The sequence below is a fragment of the Mesocricetus auratus genome, unplaced genomic scaffold (assembly GCF_017639785.1).
Source record: "Mesocricetus auratus isolate SY011 unplaced genomic scaffold, BCM_Maur_2.0 Super-Scaffold_100031, whole genome shotgun sequence".
Classification (NCBI taxonomy): domain Eukaryota; kingdom Metazoa; phylum Chordata; class Mammalia; order Rodentia; family Cricetidae; genus Mesocricetus; species Mesocricetus auratus.
In genome coordinates this window covers 9,361,135-9,388,520 of record NW_024429212.1, presented here as the reverse complement: position 1 = coordinate 9,388,520, position 27,386 = coordinate 9,361,135, and the positions used below count along the sequence as shown (strand labels likewise).

Here is a 27,386-nt window from a genome sequence, read left to right as displayed (position 1 = left end):
CAGCTTTGGGATATGAACACTAAGGCGTGACATCACTGCTGATACTGAAAATGTATCTAAAATATCATATATCCCTCCTATGTGGGCAGCTGTGCTTGATTTATAAATGAATAAGTTCAACCCAATCCACAAAACATGTTTTCAAGAAGGCTTTCTAAGAAGATAATGGCAAGGGCCTTTGGCGCTATTTCCCACTAGAGAATTGGTCCTCAACAAGTTGGTAGTAACCCCCTTTGAAGGTTGAAAGACCCTTTCACAGGGGTCACCTAAGATATTTACATTAAGATTCATAATAGTAACAAAATTATAGTTACAAAGTATCAATGAAATAATTTTATGGCTGGGAGCCATCACAACATGAGGAACTATACTAAAAGGCGATAGCATTAGGAGGGTTGAGAACCAGTGCTCTAGGGTGTTAGAATGAGGTTAGGTTTGTTTTATTTTTTTTCTTTGAGGAAAAAAAGTGAATTTCATATGAAACAAAAACAACCCTTTAAAAGCATCCTCTCCCCTTCCCCCCTCCCGCCCTTGGGATCACTCTGAACTACATGTTATGCTACTATCAGACCTCAGAGTTACTGTGCATGGACACGACTACCATGGGTACAGGCATCCTAGAAAGCCCTGAATGTAAAAATAGAAAACTAAGCCATGAGCCTTGACTTTAATAATCTTATAATATTCCCCCTACAGAAGAAATAAAATATTTTTAAAGTACAAAAGACTAACCATCATTTTATTGAAAGAAATGTAGGTCAAGTTTCACTGTTCTTACTATTTTTGGAAATCAGGGAAGAAACTGTTAGTTTATCCTGAATAAAGTGTTTCAGAACATTCTATTGTTGAAACAGTTCCAATCATTTATTTCAACTAGCAATTTCACCATTATCCAACTCTCTTCCTTCTTGTTCTTCATTTTAGAAAGCTTCTGATTAAAAAAAAATGGAATTGTTTATCAATAATAAGAATTTAGAATAAGTAGAAGCTCCTGGGGAACAAAAAATAAATTTCAGAAGAAACAAAATAGACTACAGTAATACCAACAATGGTAGTTTAAGGCAAACTATAACTCAAATATTTTTCAAATATAAATAAAATACTTGATTGAAAACTTTAGTTGCTTTATTAAGTATTGAAGTAGAGGTCACAAGAACTACTCCCGCTGACTCAGTTTCATTTATATCTAATTTACAACACCGGTTAAATTTCAATTTCATCAAGAAGACATATGTACTATGAAATGTATATGACCAGAGTAGAGATGGAATGAATTTGTGGGCACTGTCTCTGTGCTGTCCGTGGTCCTGACCAGGCCGCTAGGCCTGCTTTTTTTTTTTTTTTTTTTTTTTGCACAATCCAGGTGCTGAGTGGATTCTGGGGTCAAGAGGGAAGGTGGTATCTACCAGAGAGCAGACTAGGTGCTGTGATATAAATGCTTTTGACTAAAAAATGCAGGCTAATAAACCATCTCTTTGCTTCCAATGGAAACTTGTTCAGAAATAAGATGGTCTCACTTGACACTATAGCAACCTGAGGATACTTTGCAAGAATTTCAAGGAGTGTTCTAAATACTACTTCTAAAGACTGATTCCTATTTGAACAGAAATGTTTGCTGTAACTATTGATCATGTCTTCCTTAGTAGGAAGCATGTCTGGATATAACAGATGGCCCCAAATCAAGATGGTGCATGAAGCCATCACATTAAGTAAGAATATGTTAAATGATCCTACCTAAATATGACACCTATGAACCACAACAACAACCAGGATGGCACAGTACCCCAGAGAGAGCAGTCATGACATCCATACATTGATAGTGAACAACTTTCTAGTTGGACTTGGAGTCAATGAAGAAGAAGAGGACCATTGACCCTGGCACTAGAAACCAAGTCAGCTATCCTGGGCTGATGGAGTCAAGGATCTTGGAAGAGAACTTACAACACCACTTTATCAAAATAGCATAATCCCATGTTGCACTGTGAATATTTGTCCTTTTACCCACAGATGAGTGTAGTCCTCACCCTTTATCATCAAAACTTTCCTTTGCAACCAACAGAGGCCACTATGAAAAAGTACAAGTTGTAGAGCCCAGTTCCAAATACAAGGCAACTCCTCCCACACCTAAGGCTAGGGATCATTTCAGAAGGCAGAAAGTAAAGACTGTAGGAGCCAGAGGAACAGGGGAGTCTGTGTGACACTGAGTCTCAAAAATGTCAGAGAAGCTATGCCCATGAAGCAGGAGAAATAGCCTCCCCTAAGGAAGACCACACCAAGTGGTTATCCAATATCAAATAGCACAAATAACATTATACAGACTGAGAAAGTTGCATTTATAATTTCAGGAATATATTTTAATCAATTACCATGCTAATTAATTATCATGATATATTAATTATATTAATATTAATACACACAATTAAAGAGAAAGAGGGCATGAACTCCAATGGGGTAGTACACAGGAGGATTTGGAGAAGAAAATGGAAAGAAGAAAGATGAAGAAATAATGTAATTGCATTATAATCTCAAAAGGTAAAAATATATGTAAAAAATTAACATGTGTAAAAATAAAATAGAGAGAGGAGAGTTTAGATTGATTTTTGAGCTCGCAAAACCCTGATTTTTATGTGGAGAATTAAAAATCACGCAAAACAAACTCAATAAAATATTCAAATAATCCCCTAATTATATCAATTTACTACATACATCCCCAAATATTTTAAAACTATTTTCCTTTACGTTATACTGAGCCCTAAAATAACAGCTATTGGTTTCATTCCAATTTGGTAGAAAGGATCAAAAGCATCAATGAACTCAGGGATTTCTGCCAGCCTCTGGGAGTCTTCCTGCCCATAACTAGAGAGATAATAACAAACAGTGAAACTGCCGGGCATGATTCAAAGGGCAGAAGGAAGGGGCGCAGGACAGACAGACAACAATAAGAACAATTAAGGAGAGAGGGGTCGTTCTTGGCCTAAAATTCTGTTAGACATGGGCCATAAAGAGCTAATTCTGAGATTCTGAATTGAGCTGAGGTCTGAGATGGCACACATTAGAGTCCTGACAATAATTTCAAGGGTTCCCTCCCCAAGATCGGATTAAGAGTCAGAGGGGACCACGCAGAGCGACCCAGTGGCATAGACCACACAGCGTCCTCCCCAGCTCCAGCTTCACTTCAGGGAGGAAAGTCTGACCAGATGGTGGATCACTATGCATATGATTTTACTGTGCCGTGTGCTAGAAGAAAAAAAGAAACAGCTCAGAAATGCCATGCCATGTAAAAGGCTTGTGTGAAAAGGGGCAGCAGCTGTCTTCCAGCAGACGGTCTACAAAGGCTTTTCAAATCGTCCCTCATTACAGCTTCAGTGCCCTAAATCCAAAGGCTTTCCTATGTACGCTATCAAAGATGGAAGCTGGCATTGCTAACCCGCAAACAAAGCAGACAGTGAGCCTGCAGTTCAACGAGCTACCTTTCTTTCTGTCTGGAGAAGATCCTGCCTGCCATGAGGCCAGGGAAGGTGCGGATCTGTCCCACAACAAACTGTAACACTTTAAGGATTCTGCAGCCCCAGGATGCCTGACCCAGATATGCTGGCTGAAGAACCTGCACCCAACAGTGAGCAGCCACGGCAGCTTCTAGGTTACTCTAGGAGAATCGCTTTTATATCCATTGTTACATTTAATGACATTCTTTGGGGTCTCCTTGCCCTTCAAAAAACTGAACATTTTACATATTGACTAGCTTTTCAGGGAATTGGACATAAACAGTTAGTTCTTACCCTCAGAGGAGGAGAGAAGTACATAGGAGGAGTTGGAGTAGGGAGAACAAGGGTTGGTAACCATTAAATGTAATACGTACTCGTGAAGTTCTCAAAAAATATGGGGATGTATGGACTTCTAAAATTGGACGGGATTTTTCTGAAGTCACGCATTACACTGGAGAAAGAGAAGCAAATGAGCCACAACTGATGACCACCTGGTTTCTCTGGGTATGCCCTGTGGAAGTGTGATAAGCTCGGTACATAGATCACGTGCATTTTGGGGAAGATGAAAAGGGAGCAGGATACAAAGTGTGGGGTGTCCATCGCAGGCAGCACTTCAAAACCATTCATGCCACTCTTAAAGGAGAAATCAGTATCTCCCATCACCTTTCAAAGCTTCCATCAAGGCCATTCAGACAGTCTCAAAGGCATCAGACTCATTTGCACTTCTGTGGAATTATTAGCAAGGGTTGGAGAGTGCTGAGAAGTTCAGAATTCATCAGACTCTTGGCATTTGGAAAAGGACTTCAATTCACACAGATGTAAAATTGTCTCCAGGAAGAGTCTCTGTGTATTCCATGGCTCCAAATTTTCAGACTTGCCCTCCCCAAAAGGCTTTTCACTCAGTTCTGGGTAGAGAAGGGATGGCTTCATCAATCTCCTCCCAGTGTCTTGCTCAGATCTCCAGAGGGTTGGAACTCTGCCCTCAGTTTACAAGAGGTGCTGAGTATCCTGCTTCCTCATGTCGTGCACAGGCAAACAAGTCTGGGGGATATTATTATGTATTGAATACTGAAAATGCCTCCTTTAACTAAGTGGATGTATAACAAGCTTAGGCATGGATTAGGGGCATGGCAATATTCAAACAGGAAAACTTTTAGGAGAAATGATTTTAATGACTATGATTGCTGCACAGTAGTTGCGTGCCTGCCCAAAGAAGGCAGTAGTACAAGCAGAGTTTGGTGTAGAGAGAGGTCAGAAACCCACTGTCTTTACAGAGAGCTGTAGACGGAAGGAAACAGAATGAGGAATGTTGCTTGGCTCCTTTCTGGAGTGCTCATTTTAATGAGATCTCCTGCTAAGGGAAGAGGTCAAAATGCTATTAAGTGAGAATGTTGAATGTGGGAAAACAAAATCGCTCACTGTGTTGGGAGAAACAAGTACCATCGGCTTTCATGGCACATCCTGGCTGAGATGGGCTTACAGAATCTGCAAGCAGCTCTCCCAACAACTCCACATGCCCATGCCACTCACAAAAGCCACGTTGGTGCTTTCTCCATGTAAGTCAGGTTCTCCATGCTGTGACGCCACATCCTTCTCCTCCCAAGTCTTAACTAATAGTTGCATCCACTAAAACTAAACATTTTAGAAATCACCCTTCTCAATGACATTTAGATATTTGAAACACTCTGCCTCACTTTGCCACACCATTGCAATATATTTTGAATCGATGGTTGCATAAATACCACAACCAAAGAGCCACCTAAGCCTCACCTAGGAAGTAACAGAAATAAAATATCTAGGGTCTGACTACAAGCATTCTACGTGCGAAAATCTGAGATTGGTGTCCAGTGATCTCTGGTATTGCTCAACTTTTGGGTGGTCCGAAGGCACAGCAAGCCTTGAGGACAACATAAACTGAAAAATCTCACAAAGGAGAGAAGTTTGGAAGCCTGTGAGATGTAGAATCAATGGAGAATGTTGTGTTGATCAGAGATTGTGAACAGGCTGAATACAGTCAGTGGACTATATATTCTTACAGGAAAGGCAAAGAAAAGATGGATTCAACAAGCCTGGGAAGAACTGATTCTCAAGTGAGTATGTGTGCCTTTATTCATCATATTTCAAATTCCTGGGGGGGACATGGGGAAATCAAAGCCTGTGGTACCATAAGCTACACAACTCACATCTCAGTCTGTTCTTGGTTGCTAAGGCGGTCACGGTTATGGCATGGTGACTAAGGGAATTCAATCTTCCTTCTTCACCCAGTAATGCTTAACTTTTGTCTCCAACCCCAGATTTGTGGTCTGACACGCTGTCGCACACTTGTATCCACCACTCTGCCTGATCACTGACTCAGTTGATAAACTAACATTCCCTTCTGTTTCTTGATTCTGCAACTCAAATATGTCACAAACCAAAGTTCTATCACAAACACTTATTCCTGAACTAACATCCAACGCTTAAGTTACATCTTGTCAGGAGTGTGTTGCCCATCTATCTGGCCATCACTAAGGCCTTTCTCCTCTGTAATTGTACTCAACCAGATTCTGTATCTACCGTGACCCTATCATTTTGTCTCACAGATAGAATATGATGTGTCACAATATTTTTCATAAGAATCTTTCTAATAGTAACCGTTGGAAACCAGACTCCCACTCCATCATTACAGTCTACAGAGCCTAATTCAACCCTACAGAGCCTGCTTCACTTGAGGAGCAAAAAACTCTTTTACCCTTTACCCCCAATCCACCCACAGCTGTCATTTGAGGTTTGACCAAGCACCTGTGTCTTCAGAGATTCTTCTGAAGAAAACACCTAGTCAGCTTACTTTAATGCGGATCTTAAATAGACAGTATTTTGAGAGATAGCAGAGGGAATAAATGGAAACAATATTTAGAATTGTATTGTGGTTTGAATGTGAAATATCCCTCACAGGCTTATGTGTTTGGGCATTTGATTTCCAGCAGGTGGCGCTATTTTGAGATGCTGAGAAATGTGTAGAAGGCATGGCCTGACTGAACAATACCCGTAGTGAGTGAGGAGCCTTAAGTTTCTATAGCCTGCCCCATTTTCTGTCTTCTGGTTGCTGATCCACTGGGATGTGAGCAAGATCTTCACACTCCCACTGTCACGGGCAAGAGCCACCATGTCTTCCCTGCCTTCAGGGGCTATATCCTCAAAATATGAACTACAATCAGCCCTCCTTCCTCTGAGTCATTTTTGTCAGATAATTTGCCACTGCAGAGAGAAAAGTAACTAATATACCTATAAATGAACACTAAACACTGTGTCAGAGAAAGCACAAGAAGAGTTTAGTTTTTAGGCCAGAGCCATAGTTCCAGAATCTGACTTCAGCATTCCCCAAGTAACGGAAGGTTACCCATCCTTGCTCTGAAGCATGCCCTGCAGTGTCTCATGGGTGGTCATTAGTCAGAGAGCAATGGAAATAACAAATTAACTAGTATCAAAACTCCAAGCACTCGGCCACTCTGGCTACCCTGTGCTTCATGACTTCAGGTATCTAGGGAGTTCCACTGGGCAGGGGATGCATGACATTACTTCCCTCTCAGAATAACTTATTGATAGTCCATAAGCATTTTCTTGGCTGCATAGTTTTGCCTACACACTTGACTTAAATTATTCATCTCGAAAAACATGGTCACAGTTCCAGTCATTTGTGTTAGAATTAAATGGTGAGAAATTGTAGTGTTGCCTGGTCCCCAATAGACACCAAGTAGCTATAGTCACTTTTCAGATTATTTCTTTGTTTTCTGCCATACTGCCTGGCCCCTAATAGATACCAAGTCTATTTTTAGTCGCTTTTTAGATTATCTATTTGTTGTCACTTTGGTCCCACATTGAAGAGAACTATTTTCTCATGCGCTGCTCTCTGTAATTACTTGGAAGCTGCAGAATGTCTACAGAGGTTCACATCAAATGCATAGTTTTCAAATTAGCTGGATTCTTTGGATTTCCTGATATTTTATACAATTAATCAATGCTATCTCTTGAACTATCCTCTGCTTATACAGCAAGGACTTTACCCCCTTTGGTTCTCCATATTTGATTGTCTAAATGCTCATCTTTCAAGTCTACAATAGAGGCTCTCCACTCTCCACAGCTTTCCTCTCTCCCAAGAGATACTTAAAATTCCAAGGTTTACTTAGGAAACTGCAAAATCTAATCCACTCTGATCTTTTTCTCAGCTCCAAATCCCCATTCTACCTGTAAATCTATACTAATGACTAATATCTAAACAGGCCTTTAAACACAGTCAAAAAGGGTTCCCACGCTTACCAGTCTAACTATATTTCCTACTCTGGGAAGGCAGCCCTTGTTGTCTCTAACACAAACTCCCAACAGAAGCTTTGTGGAGAAGATGGGACTCATCTTCTCTTGTCACAATTATCATGCACAGGGCTGCAAGACAGAACTTCACTAAAGACAATAACCACCCTGTGCTCCCCTGGGACATCTTCCCTTAAGTTGCATTCTGTTTGGAGTCTCTGCATCCTTACTTCCTACATCTCCACCCCTATCCATTCCCAGCCTTGGGACTCTTTCATTGGTTACCACCACTCTGAGGCCTCACGCACACTCTCCCAACTTGACACGCTTTCATTCTGTGGCTCTCTGACCCTCTCTACCTTATTCATTTTCCACTCAGGAAACTCACACAAGTTATCTCTTTCTGCCTAATTAAGTCTCCTTGAAGGCATAATGTAGCCTGTTCAGCCCTGAGGCAGCTACAGTTCCCAGTGTAATGTGTTGTGGGAGGAGAAAACAGCCACACCCAATGAGCTGAATCTTTACATTCCTCCTAGGACAGCTGTGACTGCAGAGGCATGCCAGCTAAATTCAATGAGGGGAGAAGTCGGCTGGAGACTGAGGTTGGTTTCTGACCTAATTATTACCTATTTACACACACTGCCCTTGTCCTCTTAAGGACAGATCACCTAAGAGGAAAATTTCAGCGGGGTCAGTGGTGGGGGTACTGGCCACACCAACATTTTGAGTATAGGTGGCAACTCCTCCACCTCCGGCAAAACTTACACATGCTTTTTTTCCACTCAGAGATGGAGACATCTAACATATTCTACTTGCAGACACTCAAAGCCAAAATGAAGCCAGACATAATGGGAGAGATCGCTTATTCATTTGTATGTGTGTGAACATTAGTGGCGTTTGTGGGCACTCCGGATGTAATAGGGACAATGGTTGGAATTTCTGAACTGTGTTTTAAATCTTAAAACAAATATTAAGTTAACACTGTCAGACTTCTATATTCACTGCATCTCAACATGCATAAAGTGATTTAAAGCAACCAAAACATTCATTTGAAGAGTAAATATCAATGATGGGATGTCAACACCACGAACATCATGAGCTAAACGTTATAAAATATAACTGACATTCACGAAAACAATCCAGGTTCCTAAATGACACCATAAGACCAACATGGTGCTACTGCCCCGTCTTCAGCTGTCATCACAGAAGTGACCAGGTTCCTGGGTATCTCACACCACTTCTGGTTCCCAGAGGACCACACAGCTCTCTATAGTTTATCTGCTGGGAGAGCCCTTCCAAATGGCAGGAGAAAGACAGCTGTGCCTTGTTAGGATGAGTATGGAGAGCAGAGGAGCAGGGCTAAGCCCTAACTTCAGACTCACCCAAGGGCTAGGATCCATGTGAAGTAGAGCAAGGACAAACACTTCAGTGCTCTTCATGAGAAGGAATCCGGCTGCCTCCACAGTGCAGTGCCAGTCTTCCCTGCATCCTGCCTCTCTTCACAGACACACAGTGGTAGAAAGTACCCTAATTTCCCAGGATTCCCCGCTTCAGGAAGTTACAGGAAGGACAGCTGCCCAATCCTGTTGAAAGGATTTCCTTTTCAAGCTCTACTCCAAACGTGGCCTTACTACTTCCCCAAGCAGAATTATGGGAAGGGATGGAGATGGGGCTTCAGAAGTTCTCTGTACCCACTCTGCCTTCTCATTGTAATAATTACAGTCTTGTGGTATCAAATAGCTGACATAAGCCCTGTCTGTTATCTCCTGAAAAATGTGAAGCTGCAGAGAATGGTTGAACCAAATCTGGCGATGGACTAGAGACACGCAGCGTGATATCACATCCCCACAAAAGTTTCATAAATGTTTTCAAACATCTTTTACAATGCCCTTGCATGCTCTGTGTTTTCACATACTGCTGTTAGTGATAAGAAGGAGAAGCGATCACTGTGCCCCCAAATTCCTTGAGTTTTAAGTGGTTATAAGCTCAACAGATTGCACTTAGAAAATTAATAAATAGGAACATTAACATTCAGGTGGAATTATATTTAACAATGAACCAAATCCCAAGAGAGGAGAGAGAGAGAGAGAGAGATTGAAGATCATCTATTAATTTGTTAAGCTACCTAGAAAAACAATCTCATGAGATAAAACATGACAAGTATATTTCTCCTGTATTTGTAATCCAAGCTGAAGCACAGTACAGCAAACATGTCTAGGTGGCCCATAGTGCTGGTCACTAAGCTCTGACTCTTGCTACACTCGCTGCCATATCTTATGTGTCAAGAGTTCAGAGGGAAACACTGGTAAAGCCCTGACTCCAGAGTGAAACTGAGGCATGCTCGCAGAGGGAGAGATTGGTGCCCCAGTATTCAGGGAACCCCCACATTAACTGTCGGTTTTCTTCTTAAGCAATCTGTCTAGAGGTCTTCAAACACAAACAAGAATTTGTGTTTCATGTATTAATTATACATCTTTGAAACTGAATAAAATACCATAAAAGCAACATCATTCAATTTCACACTGACACCTGGGTCCCTTGGGCCTGACCTCTAGTTAAATATTGCACCTGTTTACTGGGAGCCCCTGGGGGAGGCACCAAGAAGACAAATGCCCCGGTTTCGGCTGTGCTCCCAACCCTGATGCCTCATATCCTAGTGTATTAGACCAAAGATGGGAATGAAAACATCTAAAAAGGGGTTTCCCATAAAGACAAGACACATCTCTTTTATAGGGTTTTCTTTAGCAAACCTAAGGAAGCTTCACAAACTGAATTTTGAAGCTATCAGCTAAGAAGGGCTACTGAGATACACCTGCCCACTGGGACAGAATGGGCCATCCATGGTTGTAAACTGAACAAGTATCTATTGCCTTGCAATATATTATCAATCTTATCTGCTACAGTTACTTAAGCCTCACATGTGGCACCCACACACATAAATCATAGTGTGTGATGCCTCTGATAAACACTCTGACACAAGGCCATGGTTTCCCCATATATAACATACTGTATTGCGCATAAATGTCCAGTGTATAATATATTAAAATTTATGCTATAAGTATACATGTTATATATTAATTAAATTGCACCTAACTCACAAGCACATTTTAGAGTCAGCAGGGCCTAGTCATCCTGAAGGGAGCAGCTCTCTTCGCCTACATAAAGACAACATTGCCTTGTCAGGCATAGCCTTAGCTTTTCTTCTCTTCATGTGAGGAAATATCCTGAACAAAAGCAACTCAAGGGGGAAGGGACTCATTCTGGCTTGGAGTTCTGGAGGAAGGCAGCCATCATGGTGAGGCAGGAGTGGGGGCTGGCTGGCCAGAGTGTATCCGAGCTCAGCAGGCCGAGAATGAACGGCAAGCAGCGATGGGCTATGAAAATTCAAAGCCCACCCCCTCATGAACCACTTTCTCCAATGAAGCTGGTAAATGTTCCATGACCTTCCCACGCAACACTGCCAGGTGGAACCAAGTGCTCAAACACACAAGCCCATCCAGGACATTTCACCTCCAAACCACAAGCACACGTGTTTTAATTAAAAAAAAGTTTTTAAAATAGTCAAACTGACATGTTGTATGCAACATCCTTTGGTGCGTTAGTGACTTTGTTTTTGTGAGATTCTGAAGACGGATAACACACAACTCAGCCCTGGCACCCCGAATACACACTGGTGTCTGCTGGAGGCAATGAGGTCAAGCTGTGCTGTTTACTCCACTGCCCGTCACTGTGTCTCCATGGCACCTATTTAGTGTGTCTCCTCCTGTATCTGGTACAGGAGGATCAAACACTTGCCCATTAAGGAAAAAGTCGAGCCCACCGTCTAACCCCGAGCTTCAATGTGCAGAAGATTCCTGTCCTACACATTATTATTTTACACCATACAATGACTTCCTTTCAAAAAGTTACTGAAAACATTGCTGAGATGAATATGTTCATACCTCTCACATTTTGCATGCCGCAGTGGGATTCATGCTGAACCAATAATCTCATCTACAGAACCTATAGATTGTAGCTGCCACCGTGTGAAAATGAAACAGATTCTGGTCCCTCTATCGGTTTTATTTGTATTTCCTTGGTTTGTCTTGGGCTTGGGCTGGGCACCAGACTCAATGCCTTGGGCATGCTACATGACTGTTCAATTGTTGATCTCTATCCTCAGACCTTTCATTGTTGAGGTGCCTGTTATGGGTTTCATTTTGGAATTATAATGAGCAGTGGAATGAATTAAACTTGAAAGGTTAATTTGGTCTGAGTTGTTCCCAGAAATTTTGTTCACCAAATTTAACTCACTGGCTGGAGTTGACTGAGTTGTGTAATTCCAAGCATTTCTGGTGCCCACTGGCTCTCCTCAAAAATGTTGCCTGGTATGAAATCTGTGGTGTCTTCAAATGAAGTTAAGATTTTCACAGAGAACTTGTGCTTTTAAGAAGAAACCTGAACTTTTTAAATATTTATGAGCACCTCATGTTAATATGCACACTTAGGTATACACTAACACATGCGTTCAGGTAAGTGACTTAGACTAAGTTACAGCCACTTAGTTCTTATAAATTGGTAGATGAGTAACGTTGTCTGATACCAGCATCTATAATACTGCTAGAGTCAAGCAGCACAGATCCCAGTAGGTGAGTGGACATGAAACAATGGTTTTCAGAGTCTGAGCCCAGTAAGGAAAACCATTGACCACCACCTCCAGGGTTCACTCCAGACCAGCTATAGAATGCTCAGCATCCTTCCCCAGTAAGGAAAACCACAGTACCACTGACCACCGCCTCCAGGGTTTCACTCCAGGCCAGCTATAGAATGCTCAGCATCCTTTCCCACTAGTCCACTGTACAATGCTGATCTCTGAGAAGGACCAGCTTGCAGAAGGTATTGGCAGGGAGTGAAAGCCTGTTCTACACATCCTTCAAGGGACAATGGAGCTGGGATGATGGGGCTGAGATGATGGGGCTGAGATGATGGAGCTGGGATGATGGGGCTGGAACAGAGGCATTATCATGTAATACTGTTTTGTTTATGTTGATGACTGGTCATCTAGAAATAAGCCATGGGAGGACAGTTTGCAGAACCACTGGAAGGAATCCTAAGTCCTTGAGAAAATACCCAGAGTTAAGTCCCCACATACCCTACAGGGCATTTTAACCCAAAGTCAATGATATAGCAACAATTTAGAACTCCCGCTTGGTTGTAGTTTATTTGACCTCTGAACTATTATTGAGACTGTATGCATTAGGAGGTAATTACTAGGAAATGTTTGCTTGAGAATACTGCTCTCAGCGTATGCTTTACCAAATGTAAAGTTTTACTGTTCTTTAAGTTTTATTAGGTAGTTAAATTTTACTGCAATACAACAATGTAAAATTTCTTCATTTTCCCTACTGGATTCTCCGCAGGGCTATCTCTAAAAGGGATGGAATGGTTTGTGAAAAAAGAAAATAATCCATGATAAGCAAGAATCAGGCATCCTCGCTGGTGTCTGCGGCTGAGAAGCACCTGTGTGTGTTGATCAGCCACTCCTCATCCTGACTGTCACCTATGGATGTGGCATGCCTTACCGTAGTACACTGAGGGCTGTAAGTCCACTCAGACTTCTTCGTGCAGCTTCTCTTGATCCCTTCCTGTGGTAGTACTACACACATTCTACCATACATTGTAAATATAGCAGTGTACGTATCAATTAGCTTATGGTACATTCTATGTGGGTCACATATGTAACATACATGAGTGGTAAACACATAGAGTGGATTTTCACCTTCCCACAATACTCTAAATGCCATGGGCACCAGGAGGGATCCCACTAGAAGCCGGTTCACTGCCCTAGATAGAGAGTTGGGGTTCTGTTACCAGCTCGGAACCAGATCTGGGAAACGGCAACAGTCACTCTTGCTATTATCCCTGAAAAATCACCCCACATATTCAGTACACAGACCACATCAGAGGACAAGTGATGTTCTCTGGGCCTTACACGGGTCTACAGCAGCCTCTGCCTTCTGGCATTTGTTGACTGTGACCTTCTTTTCTCAATTGTGAGCTTGGAGGCACTCGCCTTCTTCCTTTATCCACTTCCGTTGCCATGACAAAGAGGTATGCAAAGTTATGACTTACAGAGAAGACAGGAAGGTCTATGATGACATACACACAAGGTCCTTGTTTTGTGTGTCATTTTGCACAAAGCTCCCTCATGTAGAAGAAACTTTGCTTTCTGACATTAATTATTTTAAGGAGTTCTGAGGAAGGTAACAGGCAGTAAATGAGGGTGCCACCGTTCACAAATGTATTATGTTAATTTCATGGATTAATATGGGAAGTCATGAAGCCAAACCCTGGAAAACAGAGGGATGCCTGAATTAAAAGCATATCCATTCAAACGTTCTAGAAATACTGGGCATTTCTCTGAGTTGGTAAGTCCTATTAGGGTAAGAAAACACAGAGTGAGAAAGTCTTAGCTTTCATACTTCTGAAACTACGGACACTTTGTTAACTGAACAGGTGAGCTGAGTGTCTCCCAGGTCACAATGCCCGAGTTTTCTGAGGAGATTCCCATCACCTGGTCCAGGCAGCAGTTGCTTGCTGTAAGCTCTGGGAGACAGCCCCCTGTAAGAATCTTTTCTTTCTTCCAGTTGATTTTTAAACAGAATTTTGTATTGGAAATTATACTACAGAAGATTTTATGGGTTCCAGTCACATTCCTTGGTTTACCTAGATATGTATGTTGAAAACAAAGTGACTTCCCAACCAAGGAAGACCTAGGGAACGTAGAAGAGGGGATGGAAAGACGGTACAAGCTAGAAGATGAGAGTACCATGAGCTGCTGTCATCCGTGCACAACAATGCCTTTGGTCATGCTCACACACAGCAATGATGCCTGCCCAGGACAGGGAGGAGCCCACCAGGACCCACTCTTTCTTATGGTGCTACTATGGGTGCTGCTGTGGGAGGGGGTGAATTTCTTCAACACTGCCGACCCTGGAGGAGTAGTTGGGAAGAAGAGGGATTCAGACAGTAAGGGAAGAGAACAGAGGGCAATAGAAGGTGACTATAAGAGCAACAGACTGGACAAATGCATGAAACTATCAAAATAATCGGTCAGTGAAAACACAAAGTCAGTGACACACATTTTAAACAAATTACTTTTCTAAAAAGGAAAAGCTGACACTGCATGCCCTATTGAAAGTGAATATGATCGAAGCTCAGAGTATAAAATTCCTGAAGAACTAATAAAAATGTATATGAAAAAACATCAAAGGCACATATTAGTATCGGCCTAAAATAGAAACCTTTGTTAGGTTACCTAAAATGTTTTTATGAATCATTGAACTGCATTGTGACCTCAGAAGCTACAGGAGTCTTGAATAGAGAGAGGTTAACCTAGAGACACCACTGAAGTGGCATACCAGAAAGTAGCCATGGCATGCAATTGGTGCCTGCCTCCTTGGAGATGAACCAAAGCTCAGCACATACACGAGGACTCTGTTCTGGTGACTAGATTGGTTGATTACTTCAGATCCTGCGTGTTCTTGGCCCTGAGACCTACTGCTAACCTTCAGGGAAGGCCATGCTTAGGGAACCCTGTGGTGGTCCACCATGACATAAGACAACCCCAGCGTCATCTCCTCCCTTAAAAAGGCATCAGACTGGAATTTAGGCAGAAGCCTGGAGCAGAAGCAGGGCTGAGCATGTGCAACCCCTTTACTTATAAAATCACAGTGGCACTAACCATTATTCTGAGGGCTACCAATTACTACCATGTGGTCCAGGGAAGCAAGGCTGGAATAGTGGTAATGAGTTTCAAACCTAAGAAGACACAGTTCCAAACCCTGAATCTTCATGGGAGTACATGAGTGATCTGAACAAGATGCTCAGCACTGAGAAGATGAAATACAATCCTGTATGTGTGAAGTGCTCACATTAATAATTACACAATCCATCATCAAGGGTAGTCTCTATATGTTGTTGATTCTTGTAAATTACATTTAAAACTTGCAGAATTCTGAACATTCTAGAAATTGATAGTTTCCTTCCAGACCCCTGCTGCACTATGAATTCTTCACTGCATGTAGAAGTCAGTGGGTACCCTGGTAAACTAGAACCCATCTGCATGTTTGTGGAACCAAACACTGCCATTGGAGGGGAGAAGCTTAAGTTTGCCAAGGCAGTCTTACTTTCCATCAAGTGAGCAAGTTTTTGAAAGTAAAGCTGACCAGCTGAGGCCCCCAGGAAACCATAGGTAAGAAATTTAACCATCTGCATGGGCTCCTGATCTAAGATGTCACCCAGACGGTAGAGTCCCTTGAATCCTGGGAGACGACATTTAACCACAGCATTTTTGCTTTATTAAGTCTTAGCCCCCCATATGACAACTAGCAAATACACTCTAAAGCCAGCATGCTATTATGAAAAGATAAATAATGGGCATTTCTGAATTCCAAGTGATCAGGAATATAACACGGTCGGATGAATAAAATAATTAATTTTCAGAGCACAGCCAAATGTTTTCAGCCAATATTTGAGATTTGGCAGCTTGCCTATTTCTGCTGGCTTTGGAATGCTGACTTGCTCTTGCCATGCAGGATGCTGTTGTAAATTAGGAAACCTTGCCTCTGAATTTCCCATTTGAATGCCCGTGCTCAATCCCCTCTCCTCTTAGATTAAGCTGCCTTGAGTAAACAAACACTACACCAATAATACGTCCACAGGGTCGCAATGATAAATTCCGTCTCACCGTGACATCATTGACAGATGACAATGACATTTAAGAATGAGGATGCAATGTTCTTCATATAAGCACTCTGCAGAAAAGGCGGATGTTATCTAAACAGCTGTAACCTACATCTACATTTACTCCTCCTTCCAGCACCATCACACATGCCGCCTAGTACATGGATAAAAGAGAAGGGCAACACATGCTTGGTGTCTGCAAGGACTCCCCCACACCTAGTTTTCTTGCTCACAGATGAGCATCATGGCTGCTTTTTGGTTCTTTGACTCCTTCCTTAGTAATTCCTTTACACTCTGAACTGCATGTTCTTCTTACAGTATTCATCTATCTCATTTTCTCTAATATGAAGCTATTTTATGGTTACCTTATTTATCAATCTACATGGAAATAAATGTTGGGATTTTAAAAACTGTGCCTGGATAACCGTATTGGCATTATTGTGATGGAATGGACAGAAAAACAGAATGTGAATGAAAAATTATGCAGTCTGGGGAGATGGCTCAGTTCTGTGTTCAGATCATGGCAGCCATTTTAATGTTGGGTCGGGTCATACATGTATGTAATCTCAGTGAAGGGACATTAGAACAGAAGGTTCATAGACATGCTGGTAAATCTAGCTGAATTTGTGAACTGTAGGTCCAGTGAGAGACCTTTTCATGAAACCTAAGGTGGAGAACAACAGAAGACCATCCAATATGGACCACTGGCTTCCACACACTTGTTCACACATGGGAACGGGAGGGAGGGAGGGAGGGAGGAAGGAAGGAAGGAAGGAAGGAAGGGCCAAGGTAGAATGCAGTGGTAGTCTCTAAACTTAATATCAAACAATCAAAGGCGTTTTTTGAAACTAAGTTGCAGGAGAATCCCATGCAGAGTGGAGTGGTATACCTGACTAGGCCCTGAAACTCTTGCTATGTCATGAAGCCCAGGCTAGGCCCTGAAGTCTAGGCTAGACTTTGGACTTGTCTGCATGTCTAGTCCATGTCATGTTTGGTTTGCTTAACCAGCTGAGAGCCACCTCAACTTTCTCACATTCTTCTTAAACTCTAGATGGCTAAGACAAGAATGGTTTTTCTGCAAGCATGCTATTGATACCTGTGCATTACTCAGCACAGAGGACAGTCAGTGTACTCATGGATGCATTCTTACTTCTTAGCCTAAGGCCTGGAATAAGGCATCAATTTTTAAAGGAATGAAAGTTAGTGAATGGGTTGTGCAGGAATGATAGGTCCCATGGTGAGTCTGTCTATATAAGATCACAGGTTCTCCCTCTGGAAGCATGGAATATCTCCGCTCAGCCATTTTCTCTCTACTTAGACCCAGACCATCTCTCTATACTAAATAAGACTGTGAGATCCAGGCACTTCCTTTTACAAAAGAGTGTCCTTCAGGCAGTGTCAGGGAGAATTTAGCTTGTAACTATTCTCCTTTCCTAGAGGATCCACTGCAAAATATTTGCTATATCCCAAAGGAGTTGAGTCTCAGCTTCCCAGAGCATGAAGCCATTCATTAACACAAATCCTTCCATCTCCTGTCGCACCACTCCCCCAAGCACAGCTTCCTTAGACAGAGTTCCAAATAAACTACATGCATTCCATCTTGATCGCTGAAGGGATTCACCAGTGATAAGGCAACTCTAGTAGTTAAAAGTGCTGACCTGAAGCTCAGGATGTCCAGATGCATAAGGATGTTCAAAAGAAACAGATGAGGAAGGTACCACTGTGTGGATCTTGAGGGTTACCCAAAGACAGTGTGCTAAGAGCTTTGTTCCCAGGTGGCGCTGTTGGGAGGTAATGGAATCTTGTGAAGAAGGGGCCTTGTGTGAGGTCCTCAGGTCATCAAGCCTGAGCCTTCCCAAAAAGATTATGAGATGCCAACCCTTTCTTTAATTGTTGTTGCTGTCTTTTTTTCTCCTTTGGCTCTTTTGGGGGCTGCCACCCAGCTCTCAGATAAATATGCAAAGAGACTCATTCTTAGTTATGAATGCCCAGACTCATCTTAGCTTATTTCTAGCCATCTTTTCATAATTTAAATTATTCTGTCTACCTCTTGCCTCTGAGTTTTTAATCTTCCTCTATCCTTTATGCCTTACTTTACTTCTTACTCTGTGGCTTGCTGTGTAGCTGGGTGTCTGGGCCCCAGAGTCCTCCTCTCCTTCTCTTCTAACTCTTCTGGTCCCTCTTCCCAGATTTCTCCTCCTATTTATTCTCTCTGCCTTCCAGCCCCTCCTATCCCTTCCTCTGTCTTACTATTGGTCATTTAGCTCTTTATTAGACCAATCATGTGTTTTAGACAGGCGAAGTGATACAGCTTCACAGAGTCAAACAAATGCAACGTAAAAGACTGCAACACATCTTTGCATCATTCAAGCAAATGTTACACAGCATAAACAAACAAAACATGTCTTAAGATAGTGCTCTACAACACTTTCTTCCTCTTCTTCTCTTGTTTCTCAATTGTGGAATATTTAATTGTAGTCTTCCTTACTCCGGCTATGATGTATGCAGCCTAATCACAGACCTAGAACTATGCAGGTAATACGGCATGAGCCACAACCTACAAAACAGTAAGTCAAACGAAACTGTTCTCTTCGCAAGCTGGTCTGCTTTGTCAGAGTACCAGGAGGCTGACTAACATGGATGACATTTACAGAAGTATCATTTGTGTATAGAACAGGGAGACTTCTGCTTCGTTAGACAGGCTTGTGGAAGGCTGTGAGGCCCCACTGGGCATGTGGCATACCTGCCAAAAAATATGACTATCATGTCTACATAATTGGAACTCTGAAGGATGCCTGTGAAGTAAATGACATGACTAGGACAATTGATCTTTTAATTGTATGAAGTATATTATAACTAAGAAAATGGAATTGGGACCCCTGTGGAAGACTAATCTCAAAGTCTAAGTAGCAACTAGTCAAGCTCAGAACTAAGAACATCACAACCGGAATAGCAAGAAAGCAGAAAAGAAAATCACAGTGCACATGAAACTCAACCTGATTGGCTGAGAGGGAAGAAAGGACCAATGAAAATGCAGCATAAAAAATGTACAGGAGGAGCCCTGAGTCCCACAGATTGGATTTAATTCAAGAGGGGCTTTTACAAGGTGTTTAAATGTGCCAGGGTGGGGTGGGGAATTTTCATTTGCAGGAGGAGGAGGACACCCTACAGATTCCCAGTGCTTGATATAGGTAACACCTAATAGAAAATGAAAAGAGTGCAGATAGATGGTTTTAAGTATTCACATTGCTATTAATCATGGTGACTGCTTTAAAAACAAATATTTCTATGCCTAGACATAGATAAAATTATAACATACAAATATGAGGAACTTACTAAATGACAGACGAGGATGTTATATTAGCCTAGAGTAACTACTGAAGCGAAAAGGCAAGAGACCCACAAGGACAAAGCTGCCCATTATAGTGTCCCATGGCCATCTATGTGAACATGAGGTTGGTTTCCTGGTGACCTTGAGACAACCTTGAGATTATAGCATGGTTTCCCCTTATATCTGACTCCAAGACACTGGCCAGATCAAGTTCAGAAACTTGCTCCAGGGAAAGGACAAATTCAATAAATTCTCATTTTAAATTCATGTGTAGTCTCTTATGACATAGTTTAATATGATTATGTTTTCCGTATCAAGACAATACATGTTTCAATGAGTAAAACCCTTCAGACGAAACTCAAAGATGACCAGAATTACTAAAAATATCTGCTGTTTATGTATTTTCCTCATCTCACCCCAAAGAGTCCTTTTCCACAGACAACCTTGAATAAACAGTTAAGCCCACAGCTTTTTTTTGTCCTGCTCCAGTGACACCATCAGTGCCACAAGCATATTGGGAACAGTATCAAGACTCATCAGGGTCCCTGAACAGACATGGTATAAGAGACATTCTGCCCTACCGGAAGGGGCTTCTAAAGCATTTCGACCATAGGCCATAGCCAGAGGACTTTAAAGAAAGAAACTAGGCAGCCTAGTTTTTACACCACTTTTGGAGCAGGACTTTTCTACCTGTATCTGTACCTACGGAATGAGCCGTACAAGGAGAGGTGAGAGGCGAATGGGTGCAATGTTTCCTGTTCTACAGAACTATGTTATGTTGTATTAGTCAGGCGGCAGGTGCACCACACATACTAGGTTTAGCCAAGATCCCAGAGACTGGTTCCCAGAGTACCTGGAAATCCTAACATATATTTGATACTACCATTTCTTCATTAGAGAGCATAGGCCTGATTCAAACTCTCCCTCCCTTTGTAGGGTGTTTCAATGGATAAATAAATAAAACAATGATAAAGTATTTTATCGGGTCCTATATTTATTCTATTATATAAGAAAAATTCAAATAAGGGGATTTCTTTCCAGGACTTTGTTGAGGTTCCTAGTAATCAGTGATCTGTTTGTGTGTGTGTGTGTGTGTGTGTGTGTGTGTGTGTGTGTGTGTGTGTGTGTGTGTGAAAGAGCTAGGCACACAATTTGTTGAAGGAGATCAGGTTTCTTTGAAAGACAAAGTGGGCAACATTCCATTGCTAAACATGTTTTTTTCACTGTTTGACACTTATTTCAGTAGTGGTTTTGTGACTATGAAATATTCTTGATTTCATCTACAACTACATGCTATTGTTGCATGAATTACAGAATGTTTACACTGCACAGGACTTTTACTGCTGAGAAACATATATATTTTAAAGCAGTTTTTTCTACATCTTCTTTAGAGATGTACTAAATTTAGAGTTTCTTCTCAACACTCACAGGAAAGGGAGACTTGGGTAAGGACACATTTTAAAGGGACCTTTCCATTGGATGTAAATGAGTGGATTCATTCTGGGCTGTCTGTTCTGTTCCAAGAGTTCATAATAAGGAAGGGACAGTTTCTTTAATGAAGGGTACTGGGAAACTGGATATCTATATGCAGAAGAATAAAACCAGATCCCAGCCCCCTTTCACTCCAGATGTAAAAATTAATTCAACGTGAAAAATTGTTCAAAGGAAATCTAGAGAGCTCAGGGTGACTTCCCAGGTGTGGCCTCACAAGCAGACAAACAAGAATGTGTTGAACAAAAACCTTCTGCACTGCAAAGGAGGACATCTTGGAATGAAGACATGACCCAGGAGATGTCGAGGAAACAGAAAGAGAGATGAGATCCTCAGGTGTGCTTTATAGCATGGTGACAATGCTAAAGGTCATGTGTCATATTGTTGAAAATGGCTTAAAGATTAGACCAGAGATGTCCATGTCAGTATATATAAGTAAGGTGATCACTCACTCACATTAATTGATTCATTTAATCATCAGGTAACTTTTCTCTGTCCAAATGGTACCTTGTATACCATTTTCTTTACCAAATATGCTTTAGTGGTGCTGGAAGAGAAAAAAAAGCCTCTCCATGAAACACACATGTACTTCACAGCAGCTGGTGGATTAAGCCTAGGCTCCATTCTTTGTAGGAAATTGGCTGTCCTAAGAATAGAATTTGATTCTTTTCTAGAATGTGCGGGGGATGTCTACTGTGCCTCTGCATCCAACCAAAAACTGGTGGATCTGACACACCTGCACATCTATGCCTACGGATTCACTATTCAAAATAACCAAAAACTGGAATGAGGCTAGTTGTCTAATCAACAGAGGAATGGCTAAAGACAGTGTGGTACAAATACAATGGGATTTTGTATAGCTGCAGGTGTAAAGTGTGGGAAGGGGATGGAACTGATGGCATTTATATGAAGGAAAATAAGCTGGACTGAAAGAGGAAGTGTAAACATGACTTTCCCCGAGTGAAGAATCCAGGATTAAGTTTACACATAGGTGTATCTGTGTGTGGGAGGGGCAAAACTAAAGGGGAGGGTTAAGGGAACATATAGGCCACAAAAGCAGAAGGGGTTGGGGGTACTGGGGAGAACACAGGCATCAACACTGAAGAGAGTAGTACGGGGGTTGGGGAGACAGTGGGTGTTAGTACCTCAGGCATCTGTACTGGCCTGTCCTTGGGGTTCTGACAGGACATACCCTCAGCCGCAGTCACTAAGCGCACCACCTGTGCGCATTCACTTTTAAAAGGGCCCTGCCCACCTCCAATCCTTCTCTTTCTCTTTCTTTCCCTCTCTCTCTGTTCCTCTCTTTCTCCCCCTTTCTCCTCCTCTTTCCCCCCTCTTTCCTGTCTCTCCCACTGTTTCCTCTCTCCTGCCACTCCTGTCTCTGGAGGCTGGTCTACCCCCTTCCCTTTCTCTCGAGAGCCTCTTTTCTTAAGTTACAACAGTAGGGGAACTGTATAATGATAAACATGTATGATAATATGTGACAACGAAGCCAAGTGACTGTATACTGCCAAAATATCAATTTTTAAAATGCCTGTGGATGGTTATGCAAAAACCCAAACTTACCACAGAAAGTTCACAGTGAAAGTCAAATCACCTATGAACATACAACAAAAGTGGGTTCATCAACACGCCTATGTGCAAGCTGGGACTCCCTTGCTATGATCCTTGATGAGGTCAGTAACTCAAAATGAGACAGGGGCTGCAGCCTGTGTCATGCATTCCAAGAGCAGTAGCGTGGAGGAGGAGGAGCCCTTGACCTGAGATCTGGGGTGATGCTTACACAAACGCTAGCGAGGCAAGTCCCTCACACTTTCTCATCCTCCAGATCTCACTATTTACCTCATTCTTGTTCGATATCTACAGCTATGGTTATGCCATGGATGTGTCTCCTCTGCTAGAGATTAACACTTTAAAAACAGGGTTTACCTAAGAGTTGTGACGTTTCAGCTTTCTTTCTTGCAAGGGTCATAGGGAATGTTCTTCTGTGTATATGTTTCTCTTACTGGTTAATGAATAAAACACTGATTATCTGATTGCCCATAGCTGGGTAGTGACATAGCTGGGTAGAATCAGGATATAAGCGGGGACAAACAGGAAATCGCTCTCTGCAGAGATTCTGAGCAGTCATCATGTGGCAGGCAAAGGAGTTGCAGGTCCAGCATTCTCCAGTAAAATAAGACCAAGTAGAGATTAGTAGTTATGAGTTCATAGTTAAGATAGAGATAGCCAATAAGAAGCCTAAGCCATCAGCCAACAGTTTCATAATTAATATAGTGTCTGTGTGTTCATTTGGGGGCTCAAGGGCTGCAGGACATAGGCCGGAAAAGAAAACCTCACACTACACAAGGGTTTCCTGTTACAAGGTGATATATACATGATTCCCTTATGAGGGTAGTAAAAATGTTTTTCCTGACTTTATCTATGATATATTTCTGTTGTACTGTCAACAGGTGGCTCATAGGAAGGTTGTGCTGTTTACCAGCACTCTCTGGTCGGGTCCTTAATTGGTCTGGCTTAGCTGAGGAAACACTGGATAATCAAGCCTGTTTCTGTAGCTGAGGGTTTCCACCATTGAGCCTCCTTTAACAGTAATCTAATTATAAAATAGCACCCTCCCATCCTTACTCATCGTCAGGAGTCAAATATATTTTAAATCACGTTGAAAGGAGTAAAGGAAATGAAAAGCCAAACAAATCCCATAAACAGTCAATCTGCTTGTCCATAGGTGATTTTATATTCTTCACCAATTTAAAGTGTATACACTTCAGTGACAGAGTGCGAGGTCCGAGCACTTATTATTTGCAAATAGCTATTTTACAGTTTCACAAAAGCTAACTTACATGTAAATACATATTATGTGCACTCTCACGTGCACACACACACACACACACACACAAGCTATTTGTTTACTGGTAACTATTCCCCATAAAGTTAGATTATTAAATCCAGGTAAATCTATTACTAGGAACCCTCCAGGGTCCATTGCACAATTTCATATGCAATCTAAACTCTTAATAAATATTTGTTAGCTGACCTGTGAGATAATTAATACTCATTAGTCAGGAATTATTTTGAATCATTAGCATAGAAAGCCCTCTGCTATTTAACTTAGTGTCTTGAATATTTAATCGAAGCAAATGATAAGAATTAGAAATATTTAGCACACCAAGCTCCCTGGCTAAGTGCTGCAGTGGGGATTTCACACATATCTCCTTAATTTAATTATACTATTTGTTCTTCTGTTCACAGAGGATGCACCTGAAAATGAAGGAAAGGGGAAAGGGGAAAGAAGGAATCCAAGTAGCCCAGGCTCACTAGGAATTCCCCTTCAGAAGACAGCCTTGTCAGTTCCTTCATCTCAACCAAGGAGAATCAGAAAGCCAAAACCACACTCAGAGACCATTTTCAATGTTCCCACAGTGGCATTAAAAATTAACAAGGGGACAAGTGTCACTGATTTCCATGTGCTTTATTCCAACCAACTTTCCTGAGACTGTGACTCCACGCTGCAGTCAAGAGAGATATCATCCTGGGGTGTTTTACTCCCTCCTCTTCATACGGCTTTGTCAAAATCTCCTACTTTACATTCACAGCCTTTCTTAATCCGATGCTAAATGTTCCACGTGTAAACGTAACACAGCTGTAGAAAGCCAGTGATCCGTCTCAATGTAAAATGGCACGGTGTCCATGTTTAAGTTAAAATTGATAGAAGTTACAGAAGACGCTTTGGGCTCTCTGGCCCCATTTCAAGTGCTCACGGACACATGAGATGGATGACTTCCACCCCAGAGACAGACACTCTGAAAATCAGCTGTCTGTGGGAAACTAGAGGCTGGCTCACCCGAAGACATTATCCTCTGAGGCTAGATACTACAGGAAGACTGCAAGCTGTCAATCATTGCCCAGCCTAAAGGAACCCACCAAGTCCTGTGTCACCCCAGTTTCTAGGCTTCAGTCCAGCATCTACAGCTGTAGGGTGTCCAGTCGGGCTACCCACTCTGACACCTCTCAAATTCCCAGGTCATCCATCCAATGTCGCTGGTGACCATCTACAGAGTCGGAGCTCTTTTTGTCACCCTTTCTTCCCACACTAGATTCTAAGTGTCCACACGTTGACAATTTGAGCCTCTTCTTTCTGGATGTGGCCTCTCCTGTAATGAACACAAGGGGCTGAAGGAAGCCATCAGTGCTGCAAGACACTTACTTACCTGTGTTTGAACATACATATCCCTGGACCTGTGTATGCATCAGTGCTGCGAGACACTTACTTACCTGTGTTTGAACATACATATCCCTGAACCTGTGTATGCTTGCTCAGGGGTGAGCTACACCTCAAACAGTCCTTGGGGTGACTGAGGTCTCAGGTTACAGCACCCCCACCCCTAGAACTTTAACACAGCAGCCTGCTCAGCAGGCTCATCCACCCCCTAAGCAGAATGAAAGCAAATTCATTTACAAGAACACCCTTGTTTCTCCACAGTTCTACAGCAGACCTCCAGATTTCTGCATACGATACATATTACAAATGGAGGAGCAAGGGGTCAAAGAAGAGATCCACATAAGTGTCTATGGCAAAGAAACCTTTCAGATTTATTGAAGATAGCCCATCTTCTATTTCTTTGTAATACTGTATTGACTTCTAAGGTTTTTCATGAAAATTATTAACTGCTCACTTCTCTATTTTCACAATGATATTATAAGTATCAAAGCCAAATATTTAATCGTCCCCACTGAGAAGGATGGAACAACAATTGAGCCCTACAATATCCAGAAAGTATCAGGGGAAAGGCTTTGTAAGAATCAGACTTTTCATTCTGTTCAGGTTTCCCAAGGATTCTGCATTTTTATTAAACTCCTCCAGGAGATTCCTAAGAAGCTATCCAGGGACTGCAGATGGCAGAGTCAGAATGCAGGAGAGGAATCCTCGTCTGAACCAATCCTAACCAAATATCAAATAAATATGGTCAAACACAGTTGCACTCAAGACACAAGTGCACAAGTACGAATCACGGCAGAGCCTCCACCGTCTCACATAACAACATCACCCCAAGCAGGCCTCCTACACCTTTTACATCCTGACAACGTCATCTCAAAATGCTATCCTTCATAAAGCATGCTAGCTTAACCAGACTGAACACTCCAGGGATTTGCCACCATTTAATTTACTCCTCATGGCCTATAAACCATGAATATCAATTTCCACAAATACATCACGGTCAGAAGGGTGCCAGAGAGGGCGTGTCATCCCTGGAAACCACAATTAGCCTGAAAGAGGAGACTTTGCTCTCTTTCTCAGGAAGTAAACAAAACCAGAAGCCAAGTAGCATGGCAACATTGTGTGATCATGCACAGAGATGTCAATGTCTGACTTGGATGTAATGACATTGGATATACTTCTTACAAATCGTCACAATTGACTTGGTAGGTTTATGGGCACAGGGTTATTACATTTTACTTAATAGGTTTAATACTAGAGGATCTGTCCCTTGTTATTTGTACTCATTCAAGCACACAAACTCTCTGAAGATTGTACAATCTGAGACTTCTCTCAAGTCATCTAAGGCTGGTTTCTGATGAGATGCAAGAAGCTACTTTTCTCATCACCGTGACAAAATGCCAGAACAAAGCAACGTAAGTTACAAGGACTTGATTCTGGCTCAGGGTTCAAGGGTAAAGTCTGCCCTGGCCATAGGGGCATGATGTGGCTGGACACATTGCATCTATAGTGTGGAAATGGAAAGAGATGAATGCTGGTGATCACGGTCATTTATCTTCTTTATTTCAAATCTTGGGCCACGGGATGGTAACAAGGTGGGTCCTACTCCCTCAGCAATTCTCTCTGGAGTTGATTTCACCAACATTCCAGAGACTATGCTTCACCAGTGTGGGCACATTAGTCACCACACTGTCCATGCCTCTAAACAAGCAGGGTGGCCATGATGTGTGCATCAGGAAGGTTAGAATCTGTATAAGACAGGTGCTGGCAAAGGACTCAGGGTGATGAGAGAGAAGAGCATTCTGGGAATGTTATCAGCATGAGGAGGAGAAGCAGAGTCCTATGAGGA

At 42.1% G+C, this 27,386-nt stretch overlaps 1 protein-coding gene across 2 annotated transcripts in view; it reads right to left on the bottom strand.

The window, feature by feature from the left end:
* Fam155a (family with sequence similarity 155 member A) overlaps positions 1 to 27,386 on the bottom strand; it is a 474,912-nt gene that overhangs the window by 360,866 nt on the left and 86,660 nt on the right. The window lies entirely within an intron of this gene.